Source organism: Capricornis sumatraensis, chromosome 19 (assembly GCF_032405125.1).
Source record: "Capricornis sumatraensis isolate serow.1 chromosome 19, serow.2, whole genome shotgun sequence".
Classification (NCBI taxonomy): Eukaryota; Metazoa; Chordata; class Mammalia; order Artiodactyla; family Bovidae; genus Capricornis; species Capricornis sumatraensis.
In genome coordinates, this window is record NC_091087.1 from 32,913,662 (window position 1) to 32,928,720 (window position 15,059).

Below are 15,059 nucleotides of genomic sequence, written 5' to 3' on the forward strand. Positions count from 1 at the left end.
TTGGTATAAATTGAAAAATAGGGGGATGGGGGGTGGGTATGGAGTTTAGAGACAGGCAAAGTCAGTCGGCAGGCAGCCTCTGGCATGCATCTAACTCATGATATGACCTCAGTAAGTTACTTAAGTTTTCTGCGTGTTTCTATAAAATGAGAGAGCATCAGACTGGACCATCAGTTTTTCTTCTGGACTGTGCTGGGTCTTCACTGCTGCGCGGGCTTTCTTTAGTTGTGGTGAGCAACGGCTGCTCTTCGGTGCAGTACACAGGCTTCTCATTGCAGTGGCTTCTCTTATTGTGGAGCAAGGGCTCTAGGGCGAGTGGGCTTCAATATTTGCTGTACATGATCTCAGTAGTTGCGGCTCCTGTGCACTAGAGCACAGGCTCAGTAGTTGTGACGCATGGCCTTAGTTGCTCTGCAGCATATGGGATCTTCCCAGACCAGGGATCAAACTCACTTCTCCTGCATTGGCAGGTGGATTCTTTACCACTGAGCCACCAGGGAAGCCCCAGAATGCAGGTTCTTAACCACTGCACCACCAGTGGTGAATGGTCCCATAGATCATTAGCTTTTTTCCCCTCTTCTCTCTAAGAATAGAACTCTTTAACTTGAATCTTATATGAAAGTTAAGTACATGAAACAGATTAGAGATGAGGGAGGGACATGGCAGCCTGTTCACTTCCCAAGGTAATTTTCAAAGCACTCTCTTGGAACCCCTAACCGCTCTGAGAAAACAGTTTGAGAACCCCTAGAAGGCTTCTTTCTAGAATGTGCATATCCCCCCTCTAAGTGTCGGAAATGAAATATTGTGGTTCCTTGCTGTTGTTGTTGTTCAGTTGCTCAGTCATGTCCAACTCTTTGCGACCCTATGAACTGCAGCATGCCAGGTTTCCTTGTCCTTCACCATCGGAGTTTGCTCAAGTTCATGTCCACTGAGTCAGTGATGCTATCTAACCATCTCATCCTCTGTTGCCCCCTTCTCCTTTTGATTTCAATCTTTCCCAGCATCAGGGTCTTTTCCAGTGAGTTGGCTCTTCTCCTCAGGTGACCAAATATTGGAGCTTCAGCTTTACCATCAGTCCTTTCAATGAATACTCAAGGTTGATTTCCTTTAAGATTGACTGGTTTGATTTCCTTGCTGTCCAAGGGACCCTAAAGAGTCTTCTACAGTGCCCCAATTTGAAAGCATCAATTCTTTGGTGCTCAGCCTTCTTTATAGTCCAACTCTCACATCTGTACCTGACTACTAGAAAACCATAGCTTTGACCGTACAGACCTTTGTCAGTAAGGTGATGTCTTTGCTTTTTAATATGCTGTCTAGGTTTGTCATAGTTTTCCTTTCAAGGAGCAAGCATCTTTTAATTTCACAGCTGCAGTCACTGTCCACAGTGATTTTGAAGACCACGAAAATAAAATCTGTCACTGTTTCCACTTTCCCATCTATTTGCCATGTAGTGATGGGACTGGATGCCATTTTAGTTTTTTCAATGTTGAATTTTAAGCTAGATTTTTCACTTTTCTCTTTTACCCTCATCTAGGAGAAGGAAATGGCAACCCACTCCAGTGTTCTTGCCTGGAGAATCCCAGGGATGGTGGAGCTTGGTGGGCTGCCGTCTATGGGGTCGCATAGAGTCAGACACAACTGAAGCAACTTAGCAGCAGCAGCAGCAGCAGCAGCAGAGGCTCTTGAGTTGCTCTTTGTTTTTTGCCATAAGAGTGGTATCATCTCCATATCTGAGGCTCATATTTCTCCCATCAGTCGTGATTCCAGCTTGTGACTCATCCAGCCTAGTATTTTATATGAGGTAGTTGCATAGAAGTTAAGTAAACAGGGAGACAATATACATCCTTGACATACTCCTTTCCCAGTTTGGAGCCAGTCTGTTGTTCCATGACCGGTTCTACCTGTTGCTTCTTGACCTGCATACAGATTTCTCAGAAAACAAGTAAGCTGGTGTGGTATTCCCATCTTTCTGAGAATTTTCCACAGTTTGTTGTGATCCACACAGTCAAAGGCTTTCTTGTAGTCAATGAAACAGAAGTAGATGTTTGTCTGGAATTCCTTTGCTTTCTCCATGATCCAGTGAATGTTAGCAATTTGATCTCTGGTTCCTCTGCCTTTTCGAAGCCCAGCTTGTAGCCTTCTAATTCTGTGTCATTGACATGTCACCCACCTTTCCTGATCCTAGTAGCTGATCCTCCTTGATGTCTAGTTAACCCGCTACAATGTGGACTCCTGAAAGACGGTGTCCTCTTCAGCCTGAAAGCTCCTGAAATCTAGTACTGTACCCGGCAGGGAATTAGGTACTCAGTAAATGCTTACTGATTGGATGAGACAACAAAGGAGTAAAGTTATTTTGACTCAGTAGGAACTAATGGATGGAACCACTACAGTATAAGTTGTAGGAGGACAGGGACTTTGGAATATTTGTTGTTGTTGTTTAATCACTAAATCCTTTTCCAACTCTTTTGTGACTCCATGGTTTGTAGCCCACCAGGCTCCTCTGTCCATGGGATTTTCCAGGCAAGAGCACTAGAGTGGGTTGCCAGTTCCTTCTCCAGGGAAATGTTGTTGTATATCAGTGCCTAGAACATGGCCTGGCACAGGCAGATTTTGGCTCATTGCAAGAAAAACCTTTAAATTAGTTAAAGTTGGGAACTGATTGCTCCAAGAGGTCATCAGCACCATGTGTGTGATGGTTATTCTTCTGCTAATAAAGATTCTCACTCTCTGTCCTTCTGGGAACGTGGTGGATTGCAGCTCCCTGAAATTATTATTTATTTTATTTTTTAAATTAATTTTTTATTGGAGTGTAGTTGCTTTACAATGTCATGTTAGTTTCTGCTGTACAGCAAAATGAATCAGCTATACCCACACATATATATAAGGAAGTCCCTTTTGGACTTTTTCCCATTCAGGTTCCTTGTGTTTGTGTGTGCTCAGTTGTGTCTGACTCTTTGCGACCCCATGGACTGTAGCCTGCCAGGCTCCTCTGTCCATGGAATTCTCCAGGCGAGAATATTGGAGTGGGTTACCATTTCCTCCTCCCCTGTCCCCTGAAATTAGATGTGGTCTTGTGCCTTGTTTGGCTGGGAGCTTTCAGAGTTTTGGCAGGTGCCTCACTTTTTGTTCTTCCTTTTCTTCTGCTCCAGTGACAAGGCTCCATGGGAGTTCCCTGGAAGTCCAGTGGTTAGGACTTGGAGTTCTCACTGCTGTGGCCCTGGATTCTACCCCGACCAGGAACTAGGATCCTGCAAACATTGTGGGGCCTTCCTCTCGGCCTGGATTCTAGGCTGAAGGTGGAGAGGAGCAGAACCCCTGGCTGACTCATGCAGGTCACATCCATGGATAAGAGATGAACCATTGGGGTTTTAAGCTCTTGGAATCCAGGGACAGTCTTGCTACAGCATAACCTAGTCTGTTCTGATGGATGCAGCACGTAAAAGAGCTTAAGACAACACTGGTGTGTGATCAGAGCACATTGGGATCGAGTGTTATCCTCAAAGGCCAGAGGTTGCTGAGACAGAGCTTCATGAAGATTTGAACCTTGGTGTGGTTCCCATATTGAGGTGTGTAGCTGTCATTTTTGCTAGTTGGAGTGTTCCTTTGCTGATATACCCAGGCCAGTCTTTTACAGAAGGACCCATGGTTAACCAAGGCTTCCCAGGTGGCTCAGTGGTAAAGAACCCACCTGCCAATGCAGGAGACCTGAGTTTGATCCTGGGGTCAGGAAGATCCCCTGCAGGAGGAAATGGAAACCCACTTCAGTATTCTGGCATGCTCAGTCCCTGGGGTCCCAAAGAGCTGGACGCAACTGAGCACACATGCAAAAGCATGATAACCGGAGGCCTAATGCATAAGACACAAACTGCTGGCTTAATAGATGAGTGCGAATAAAGTGAATCTGATAAATGTGCTCACTGATCAGGGAGAAATGCCCATTAGAAGCCAGATAATAAGAAGCTATTTTGTGAGCTTGGAGTGAAATGTAGGGGAGTCAGTGGAATGGCTGGTGTCCTATGACTGGGACAGGCAGGGGTCCTCCCAGATGAGGGATTGAAACCGTGTCTCCTGCATTGGCAGGTGGATTCTTCACCACTGAGCCACCAGGGAAGCCCTGATGTTTCCTTCTTTATCCAAGTTCGAAAACCACTTGCTGAATGCACTCCATACGCAAAGACGCACAGACACTCCCCCACCTCCCCTGCCATTTAGTACCATCCTCAGCACGTGACTTGTCCAGCACGAATACTGTGTGATTTTTCTGGGGCTCTGTTGCCCATGTTCTCAGCAGTGGGAACTTTCCTGGCAGCCTTTTTGACTGGCTTGGCCTGTGAGAACAGAGCACTACGGAAGCTCCCAGCCTGCAGCCCTCTACCTCCCCTCTGCTATGCATGTCTTCCTTGGTGTTCCTCTGTCTGCTGTGATCTTTCTTCCTGCCTCTCCCCTCTGGTCCTGGAGGGCACTTCTGACTCCCAGAGGCTGATGTGCTGTGATGACCACGCTGGGGCCTCTGCAATATCACTGGGATTTTGAGAAAGAAAAATTTTAAGCAGGATGCTAAACATGCCTGTTTTATGGTTACTTAAGAAGACTTCAAGCAAACAGCTGAGAAAACAAACCAAAAGTCAGTAGGGATTCATGGGAATGTGAAGGGCTTTGGACCCTCCTGGAAGCCTGGAGGGTTGACAGCAGCCGTGAGAGGCCAGCTGAGACTCAGCAATGCGGCCTGTTTCTGGAGCTGGGGTTGAAGAGAATGCAGAGTCGTTTTTCATTGTGGGTGCAGAATGGAGAGCAGCTATTGAGTGGGTGGGAGTGAATGGGGAGGGTAGTGAGTGGGTGGGGGTGTGGGTGGGTAGTGAGTGGGGATGGACAGTGAGTGCCCTGGGTGGTGGGCTCTCTCCTGCTCTGTCTGACAGCCGTGGGCACACTCCCTGCGCTGTGCTGTGATAGACCAGTGCTAGTCTGTGCTTCCCTCTGATCCCTGAGCCCAGAAGGGGAGGGACAGTATCTTGTTCTCATCTTGGCCATGGCCGGCAAGGAGCTGGCATGGAGCTGGGCAGTGCAGTAGCACTGTTGTGTGAAGCAGGGACTGGGTGTCACTTCAGATGATTCAGAAGGCTCTCTGTGGGGCCGGGAAAGCCTGGCTCCAGAGCTTCTGCGTGATGGAAAAGTGGAATGATTCAGTGTCCCATCACCTCCGTGTGAGTCAACATTATGGTGTGGCCACTGGAAAGAGGCTCAGCTTAAGGACAGCATAGGGAAGGAGGAGGGGACTTCCGCTGTTTTCTGTACTTCAGTGTAAGGAGGCTTAGCTGGAGGAGCTCATGAGCAGATTGAAGATGATTAAAAGTATCAGGGTCATCACTGCTAGGATACATCTAGTCCAGCATTCCCAAGCCACTGTCACGGTGTCGAGGGTACCAGAGCCTCTTGGGGATCTTTATACAAGCAGATTTCAGGTTTTGCCCCACTCTGCCCGGTCAGAATGTCTGGGCTTGAGGCCTGGGCTCCAGTTTATTCTCCGCATTTACAAGTGCTGTTTGGAGTTGCTAGAGGAAGGGGAAGATCCGAGTCAGAGACCACATCCCCATCCACAGGAAGAATTCCGGGAGTCATAGCCAGGTCCCGGATGGCTGAAGGACCTGAGCTGGACCAGTTCTTTGTCTCAGGTGCCCAGGCAGGCATGGGTCAGGGTTGCTGTGAGCTTGAAAAATGTGGGGGAGGGACGTGAAAATGTGGCCTTCCATGTGTCCAGGATTTTAGGATAAATTCCAGGATTACAGTACAAGGGAGTCCTTATCAACATCACCAGTTATCTTTATCTTCAGCTGCCAGTCAACAGAGGGTTCTAGCTGATAGGCTGGGCAAACCAGATCTTGTTTTATCAACTAGAGCAAAGCATTTGTCTTCCGAGAAGGACTGCTAACCTTCCAGCTGTGTCTACTCTAAATATGAGAAAGTGAAGAGGACAGACCATCCTTCTTTCTGCATGTGCACTGGTTGTTAGGGATTCAGGCCCTCCGGTAAAGAGGTTAGCCCTCACCACACCCCCTGGATGGCCGTGTCCTAATACCCAGGAACCTGTGAATATGTGACCTGTCCTTTGCAGATGTGATTAAGTTCAGATCTTGAGACGGGGAGATTATGCTGGATGATCGAGGGGTTCAGAGCAAACACAAGAGCCTACAGATGGGAAAGAGGATTCAGAAGAGCTAGTGAAGGAGGTGTGGCCACTGGAGTAGAGCTCAAAATGATGTAATTGCTGGCTTTGAAGATGGACACAGGGGCCATGAGTCAGGGACTGTGGGCAGCTTCCCGGAGCTGAAAAATGCAAGGAAACAGATTGTCCCCTAGAGGAGCCTCTGGAAGGAATTCAGCCCTTGCTAATACCTGGATTAAAAAGTCCATTTGGACTTTAAGACTGTAAATTTGTATGGTTTTAAGCCACTATATTTATGGTATTTGTTATAGCAGCAATAAGAAGATCCCATATACGGGACTTCCCAGGTGATGCTAGTGGTAAAGAACCCACCTGCCATTGCAGGAGACATAGAAGACATGGGCTTGATCCCTGGGTTGGGAAGATCCACTGGAGAAGACAATGGCCCCCCACTCTAGTCTTCTTGCCTGGAGAATCCCATGGACAGAGGAGCCTGATGGGCTACAGTCTATAGGGTCACAAAGAGTCAGATATGACTGAAGCGATTTAGCACATAGGACAGCAATAAGCAACTATTAATAATACAGCACAACCTCTGAGATGATGAGTATTTGCCACCTAAGTGTCAAGAGCCAACAGAATTTTGCAGACCCAGAGGCATAACTTTGACTTCTTCTGGTGGCAGTGGGCTTTCTGGGCAATCTGATCAGATCTACACCTTGGTCAGTGTTTCTTGAATCCTAAAACTCTTCCCTCTCGGGATTTCCCTGGTGGTCCAGTGGCTAAGACTCTGTGCTCCCAAAGCAAGAGGCCTGGGTTCAATCCTTGGTCAGGGACCTAGATCCCATGTGTTCCAACTAAGACCTGGTACAGCCAAATAAACAAATAAATATTAAAACAAACAAACAAACAAACAAACAAAAACCTCTATCCTCTCTAAAACAAATCCATGAAGCCTAAAGTTTCCTCTTAGACTGCAGTTTTGGAATCACAGTGATAAAGTTTCAACATTGTCCCCACAGTGCGTATAGTCCCTGAGACCACATAGCCATACCCAGTTATGAGGTGACCACATGCAGCATCTAGAATATGCATTTACATTTATCACTGAAATGAAAACAAACAGTTAAATTAAAACAAAGCAGAAAAATGACATACCATTTTCCCCCCTCAAATGTCATATATAGGAAAATACATGCAAAGAGGTTAGGAGAAACTTTCCTAAATGAGAAATGAACTAGAGAGTTGTTTGTTTTCAATTTTTGGCTATACTGGATCTTCATTGCTGTGCTCTGGCTTTCTCTAATTGCCCCGAGTAGGTGTTACTCTCTAGTTGTGGTGTTTGGGCTTCTCACTGTGGTGGCTCACGGGCTTTAGAGCATGAGGGCTTTAGTAGCTGTGCATGCCTTTAGTCACCCTGAGGCGTGTGGAATCTTCCCAAACCAGGGGTTGAACCCATGTCCCCTGCATTGGCAGGCAGGTTCTTCACCAGTGGACCACAGGGAAGCCCAAACCAGAGGGTTCTTATCCTGTTTTCTGTTATGAAACATTCTGACTTCCCCTCAGGGGTACTTGTCTGTCCCTCTCCATCCCAACAGTCATCATCTGGTCCAGGGCCTCATCTCTTCCTAGGAAGTTAAAGGTTAGGAGGGAGGCTAACCTTAGAAGGATGGTTTTAGGTGGAGAGAGGAGAAGTTGAGGGAACTCCCAGGTCTCATTATTGTTTCACTCTAAAATGGAATGTGAGAGGTGTCTGTGCTATTTTGGGGGCACATTTTGATAAAGACCATAGTCACCTTAGAGATAAATATTGTATCATTGACAGTAAAGTAGCAAATAGTGTTTATTTGCACATCATGATGTATAAAATGCCTTCCTGGCCAACCAAACACACCAGTCATGCTTCAACCTCAGGACCTTTGCACTCGCTATTTGCTCTGCCCGGAACACTTGACTTCCTCTTCATGAAAGGCAGCTAGGCATGTGGTTGGCTCTGTTGCCTATTTGGGGGCTCCATTTAGATGTAATCTTTACCCTGAGGACTTCTCTGAACATCTTTTTAACAATTGCAGTCCCTACCCCTGGTCCCCTACTTTCTAAATCCTCCTCTATTTTCCTCCATAGTATTTTCCACCATCTAATATACTATTCATTTTATTTGTCTCTTTTGCTTATTATATGTCTCCTCACTAGCATATAAGTTCATGAGGGTAGTTTGTTGTTGTTTTTTAATCTGCTTGAATAGCCTGTTATATTTCCAGTAGTTATAGAAATCATGCCTGACACATGCCATTTACAAGATTTTTGAATGAAATCATGAATGTCTCCTTTGACCATGTTAGAAATCCCAGGAAGAGGAATTGCTATCTTCCTTTTCTAGGTGAGAACACCAAAGATCGGAGGTAATAATTTACTTCCCCGGGTTCCCCTTGCTGGGATTTCCTGAAAATCCTTGTTTCATTATTTTTTTTATTAGAAAATCACATATTCCAAGCATTTAAGTAATACAGACCTAAAACAAAGGGAAGAAAAAAGCACCAAGGGATAATTTTTAATAACATTTTGGTCTATAAAGTGTGCATATAGACAATTTTATATCATATTACAGTATGCCATTTACTGGCACACTTTTTAGCTTAAGAATACATCATTAAAAATTAAACATATCAATGCGTTTATTTCTTCAACATGGCTTACAGTGGCTGCGTGATATTTCATCATGTTAAAGCACTACACTTTTATATGACCAATAGTTAGCTACAAAGGTTATTGCTGATATTTCTCTTATTATAAGCAATATTAAAGAGAATGTATTTGTAGCACTTTCTTTTTTACACGTATTTGACTGTTGCCTTGAGATAAGTACTTAGAAGTGTGGATTTGTTTTATTTAAAGGATATGCGTGCTTTAGGTTTTATGCAGATTACTTCCTGTAATGATCACACAAATTTCCTATCTCTCTTTCTCTTTCATAATGCCTAAGAGTGCTCACTTTTCCACATTTTCCCCTACAGTGATATGAGTCTTCTTAACCCATACCAGTTCAGCAAGCAAAATAAAACAAAAAAATCCATAGTGTTTTGGTGCTTCTCCACCTTAGAAAGAAAATATCATTTTCATTTTCTTTACATGTATACATCCTAAGGCAGTCAAACCCATTGTGGTTTTAGTTTGCTTTCTTTGATTAGCATGAAAGTGAAAGTCGCTCGGTGTCCAACTCTTTGTGACCCCGTAGACTGGAATTCTCTAGGCCAGAATACTGGAGTGGGCAGCCTTTCCTTTCTCCAGGGGATCTTCCCAACCCAGGGATTTAACCCAGATCTCCCACATTACAGGAGGATTCTTTACCAGCTGAGCCACAAAGAATTTATTATAATTCTTTATATATTTATATAAATTATATAATTTATATTTACATAAGTTTTATATATATATTACATAATAAATTATATAACTGTTTCTTATAATGTTGCCCATTTTTTCCTTTGCCTTTCTCTCTTTGAATATTGTCTCTGGGACTGTTCATTCTTTCTTACTGATATTTAGAGTTTTCTATGATATGCAAAAAATTACTGCACTCTATTTTTTTTTCAATTTCTGTGATGTTTATTGACATGGTAAGTCATTTTCATTTATCCACATTGATCAATCGTTTTCATCATGGTTTCAACTTTTAGAATGTTGTGTGGAAATATCTTTTCACAAACTCACCTAAGTCCTGACTCAGATTTTATTCTTTTCATTTAATCTGTTATTTATTTTTGTATATGGCAAGGAATAAGTGCTAACTTAATTTTTTACACTTGGTTAACCAATGTTTCAGAGAAGGCAATGGCAGCCCACTCCAGTACTCTTGCCTGGAAAATCCCATGGATAGGGGAGCCTGGTAGGCTGCAGTCCATGGGGTCACTAAAGAGTCAGACAGGACTGAGTGACTTCACTTTCACTTTTCACTTTCATGCATTGGAGAAGGAAATGGCAACCCACTCCAGTGTTCTTGCCTGGAGAATCCCAGGGGCAGGGGAGCCTGGTGGGCTGCCGTCTATGGGGTCACACAGAGTCGGAGACGACTGAAGCGACTTAGCAGAAGCAATGGACATATTTTACTGAATAAACCATTATTTTCTCATTGACTTGAAATGCCACCTTCATCATGGAATGAATCCTTAGCTACATTTGTGTATGCCTCTTGTCGGGAAGATCCCCTGGAGAAGGAAATGGCAACCCACTCCAGTACCCTTGCCTGGAGAATCCCATGGACTGAGGAGCCTGGTGGGCTACAGTCCATGGGGTTGCAGAGAGTTGGACATGACTGAGCAACTTCCCTTTGTTTCTTTCTTGTCTTTTTATCTTGCTCCATTGATTTATCTGTCAAATTATGGTTATAGGAGCTTTATAGGAAACTTCAGAATTTGTCTATCCAAATAGATCCAGAATTCTTAATTAATTAAAATAAAGCAAGTAACTATTCAATGTTCCTTCTAAGACACAGACTTCTCACTGTAAAAATGCAAGAACAGCAAAACATAGTAACAAAAACTGGTTAATTAGTAGTTACCTTTTACAGCCTTATTTATGAAATTTTTCTGCTCCATTTTGACAGGAGGTCCAAGTGGGAACTTATTTTTTTAGTTTTTAAAATTGACTTTCTTTTTAAATTAGTACCTATTTTTAAAAATGCAGAAATGTACAGATAATAACCCAAGAGACATCCATGTACCATTGAGATTAAATAGGCATTAACATTTTGTCATGTTTGCTTGTGTGCAAGTTTTTTTAAAGAATAAGTGGTAGTTCAAGATCTACTTGTTCATCCTTTTGCTTGATCGCCAGCTATTCACCCCACTGGAGAAGGCGGATTCCCTCCCTAGGGTTATGGATACGGTCACCTGACGTCTGACTCTGGACAGAGAAGACTGACAGCAGCTTATTTTTTTATTTTGTGTATTTATTAATTTTGGCCGCACTTCACACATGTGGGCTCTTAGTTCCCCTAGGAGAGATTGAATCCATGCCTTCTGCATTAGAAGCACAGAGTCTTAATCCTGTGCTTTCATGATCCCATGAAAGTCCTGACAGCAGCTTAATTTTTCCTTTAAATTTATTTATTTTTAATTGAAGGATAATTGCTTTACAATATTGTTTTGGTTTCTGCCATACAATATTGTGTTGGTTTCTGAATCAGCCATAGGTATACATATGTCCCCTCCCTCTTGAACCTCCCTACCACCTCCCACCCCTTCCCACCCCTCTGTGCTTACTCAGTTGTGTCCAACTCTTTGAGACCCTGTGGACTGTAGCCCACCAGGCTCCTCTGTCCTTGGGATTCTCTAGGCAAGAATACTGGAGTGGGTAGCCATTCCCTTCTCCAGGGGATCTTCCTGATCCAGGGATCAAACCCGGGTCTCCTGCATTGTAGGCGGATTCTTTACCATCTGAGCCACCAGGGAAGCCCTTTACATATGGTAGTGTATATATTTCCATGCTACTCTCTCCATTCAGCCCACCTTCTCCTTCCTTACCCAACCCATGTCCATAAGTCTGTTCTCTACCAACAGCAGCTCATTAACCACATAATTCATAGTCTAGGGGGAGGACACAGCACATCATTCAGGACCACACAGGGATTGACTCAGGAGCTGAGTGAACACGCATGGTCTGTTGAGGGCAGGCTTCATAGTAACAAAGGGGTGAGGGGACCCCTGGTTTCCATGGGAGGCTGTGATTGTCTTATTTGAATATCCCTGGGCTTGCAGGGTACCAACACTTGCTGCTTGGGGATAAGTAGAGACTGCCAGATTCCCTTGACGAGGAGAGTTGTCTCGCTCCAGGATCCTATCTGGGAGCAGAGTGGGGAGAGGAACTTGTGACTAGATCCTTACAAGACAGCTCTTAACATTGAGATTTAATTTTAGACCTTAAACTGCATTTTTCCTTCCCCTTCTTTCTCTCCAAAGGAAACCCTCTGCTAAACATGGTATGAATCATTTCCATATATGTTTGTGTACCTTCCTTTTTATATAAAATGTTAGTTGCTCTGTCATGTCCTTCTTGTTAGGGACCCCATTGACTGTAGCCCACCAGGCTCCTCTGTCCATGGGTTTCTCCAGGCAAGAATACTGGAGTGGGTTGCCATGCCCTCCTCCAGGGGATCTTCCTGGACCAGGAATTGAACCCAGGTTTCCTGCATTGCTTCAGATTCTTTACCATCTGAGCCACTAGGGAATCCCTTGTTTAACTTGAGCCTTACCACTATTGCCAAATTACTTAATGTTCACCAGACACTAATACATATAAAAAGAGGTAGATACTATTATCATTCCCATTTTACAGCCAAGGAAACTGAGACAAAGAGAATTTGTTCAAGTCACACAGCTTGTAAGTGGAAGAGCTTTAATTTGAACTTAAGCGATTGAGCTCCAGAGTCTATGACCTTTAACTATTATACCAATCTGCCTGTAAAAGCTACCAACTATATTCTGATTTGGTTTTGACTGATATTTTCTTATCCCATTGGCATGCTTGCATCCTTCCTGTGACAGCATTTAGGTATACCTATTATAGGTAGCATTTGACTGCAGTTGTGTTTTTTTTTTTAATCCACTTTGAGAGTCACAGTCTTTTAACCAGTAAATTTTCATACTGTTCATACTGTTCACAGGGTTCTCAAGGCAAGAATACTGAAGTGATTTGCCATCCCCTTATCCAGTAGACCACTTTTTTATCAGGAAAAGGACTACGTTTTGCTGGGAAAGATTGAGGGCAGGAGGAGAAGGGGACAACAGAGGATGAGATGGTTACGTGGCATTACTGACTTAATGAAAATGAGTTTGAGCAAATTCTGGGAGATGGTGAAGGACAGGAAAAGATTGGCATTTTGCCGTCCGTAGGGTCACAAAGCAACCTAGTGATTTAGCAACTGAACAACAACAACAAAACCAGTAAATTTAGCGTGTTCACATTTATTCTGTATGATGTATTTGGAAACATTTCTGTCATCTTATTTGTAATTTTTACTTGCCCTCTTTAGCAGTTTTGTGGAGGAAAACTGCCGTGAAGGGAGAAAGGGGCGTCCTTTCAGTTAGAAATTTATTGCAGGTGACACAAGGGAGGTAGAAATTCCCATCCATAAATTTTAGATTCCTAGATGAATGCCTTCTTTTAATAGTTTCATTGAATCCAGAGTTTCACTGAATCACAGTAGCATCCATCATCCTGGGGAAAAAACACCAAAATCCAAAACAACAAGCCAGGCCAGTACCCAGATGCTGCAGAGAAATTCTCTTTGTCGTGCTTTTCATGAGTGTAAAGTGAGGACACTGTGCCCACACTGCATCTTGGCACATTGTTTCAGTGTTGGAAAGATCAATATGTCATTGCATCTGGGAAAACATTAATAAGAACACCTTATAACCAAGTTTCGCTCCTCCAGCTCAAGGTTTGTATCATTTGTCCTCATCGGATTTTTGGATTGGTTGGCAAAGGAAAGAGGAAAGCTTTAAGGGAGTCGGTGGAGATGAAATTCAGAGAGCTTGTCTTCTGTCCGAAGATTCATGTGGCAGTTCTGCAAGTTATAGTCCTAAATCATGTCCTTTTCTTCTTCTCCGTTTTGATCATCTGATGTCAACACTTTGAGCAGTTACAAATGCATAAGGTTATGAAAAGGTGGACATTCATTTGAGCCTCGTAGACTGGACAGCTGCATTAGTCAAGCTGGAGCACAACATGAGAGTCACACATGGCATCATGAGGGAGTGGGGAAAAGTCCAGAATCTGGTTCCGGCCCTTCCCGAAGCTGTAGATGTGTGGTGGAAACAGCCATGTGTCCGGAGATGGAAAAGCCTGGAGTTCTCCTGGCTGTGTGTATGCAGGAGGAGTTGCAGACTAGAGAATGTGGGCCCCAGTCTGTGCATCCTGTGGGCAGACGCTCATCTGCGCTGCAGGGCCAGCCCTTCTGGCACCTGCTCTGTCGCTGCTCCCAGCTTCCGCTGCCTGCAGAATCGAGTCCAGACACCTAGCCCAGATTGAGCACCCTGCCTTCTCTGGATGCCCCCTTGCTTATCCTGACCATACAGACAGACTCTACCACGTCACCCCTACATGCCTCTGCCCTCTGCTTTGGAGTCTTCCGTCTCCTTCCTCCAGACCATCATACACCCTCCCCACTCCAGTCTTCGAGGCCATTGCCGATGGTGTGTCCTTGGCAAAACTGGCCTTTCCCAGTGGCTGGGACTCATCTCACTCTCCCGAGGTCCCCAGCCTCTGGTTTCTGCTTCTCTGAGGCCTGACAGTTTCTACACAGACACTTGTGAAAATGGCAAGGTGTCAGGAGCCCTGCGACCCGGGGCTGATTATACCACTCGCTCTCCATGTAGTTTTGAAAAATGATGGTGCTTTCCCCTATTTTCCAGTCTGTAAGGGGGAGGGGCTTGGCCTGGGGGCTCACGGTGGTCCCTTGCTCAGTGTACATACTATTGCTCAGATGACTTGTATGTATGAATGTGTGTGAATGTTTGAGTGTGTCTGGGTGTGTGTCTCTGGGTGTGAACATGTGTGAGTATGTGAGTGTGTCTGTGAGTATGTCTCTATGTGAATGTGAGTGTATAAGTGTGTCTGTGTGTCTCTGTGAACATGTATGATTGTATGAGTGTATCTGTATGAATGTGTGTTGAGTGTCTTGAGTGTGTGTCTCTGTGTGAATGTGTGTGAGTGTATGGGTGTGTCTGTGAATGTGTGTCTATGTATATATGTCTCTGTGTGTGAACATGTATGAGAGTGTCTGTATGAATGTGTGTGAGTGTATGAACATGTCTGTGTATCTCTGTGTGTGAACATGTATGAGTGTGTGTGTGAGAGTATGAGTGTGTCTGTGTGTGTCTCTATGTGTGACTGCGTGTAT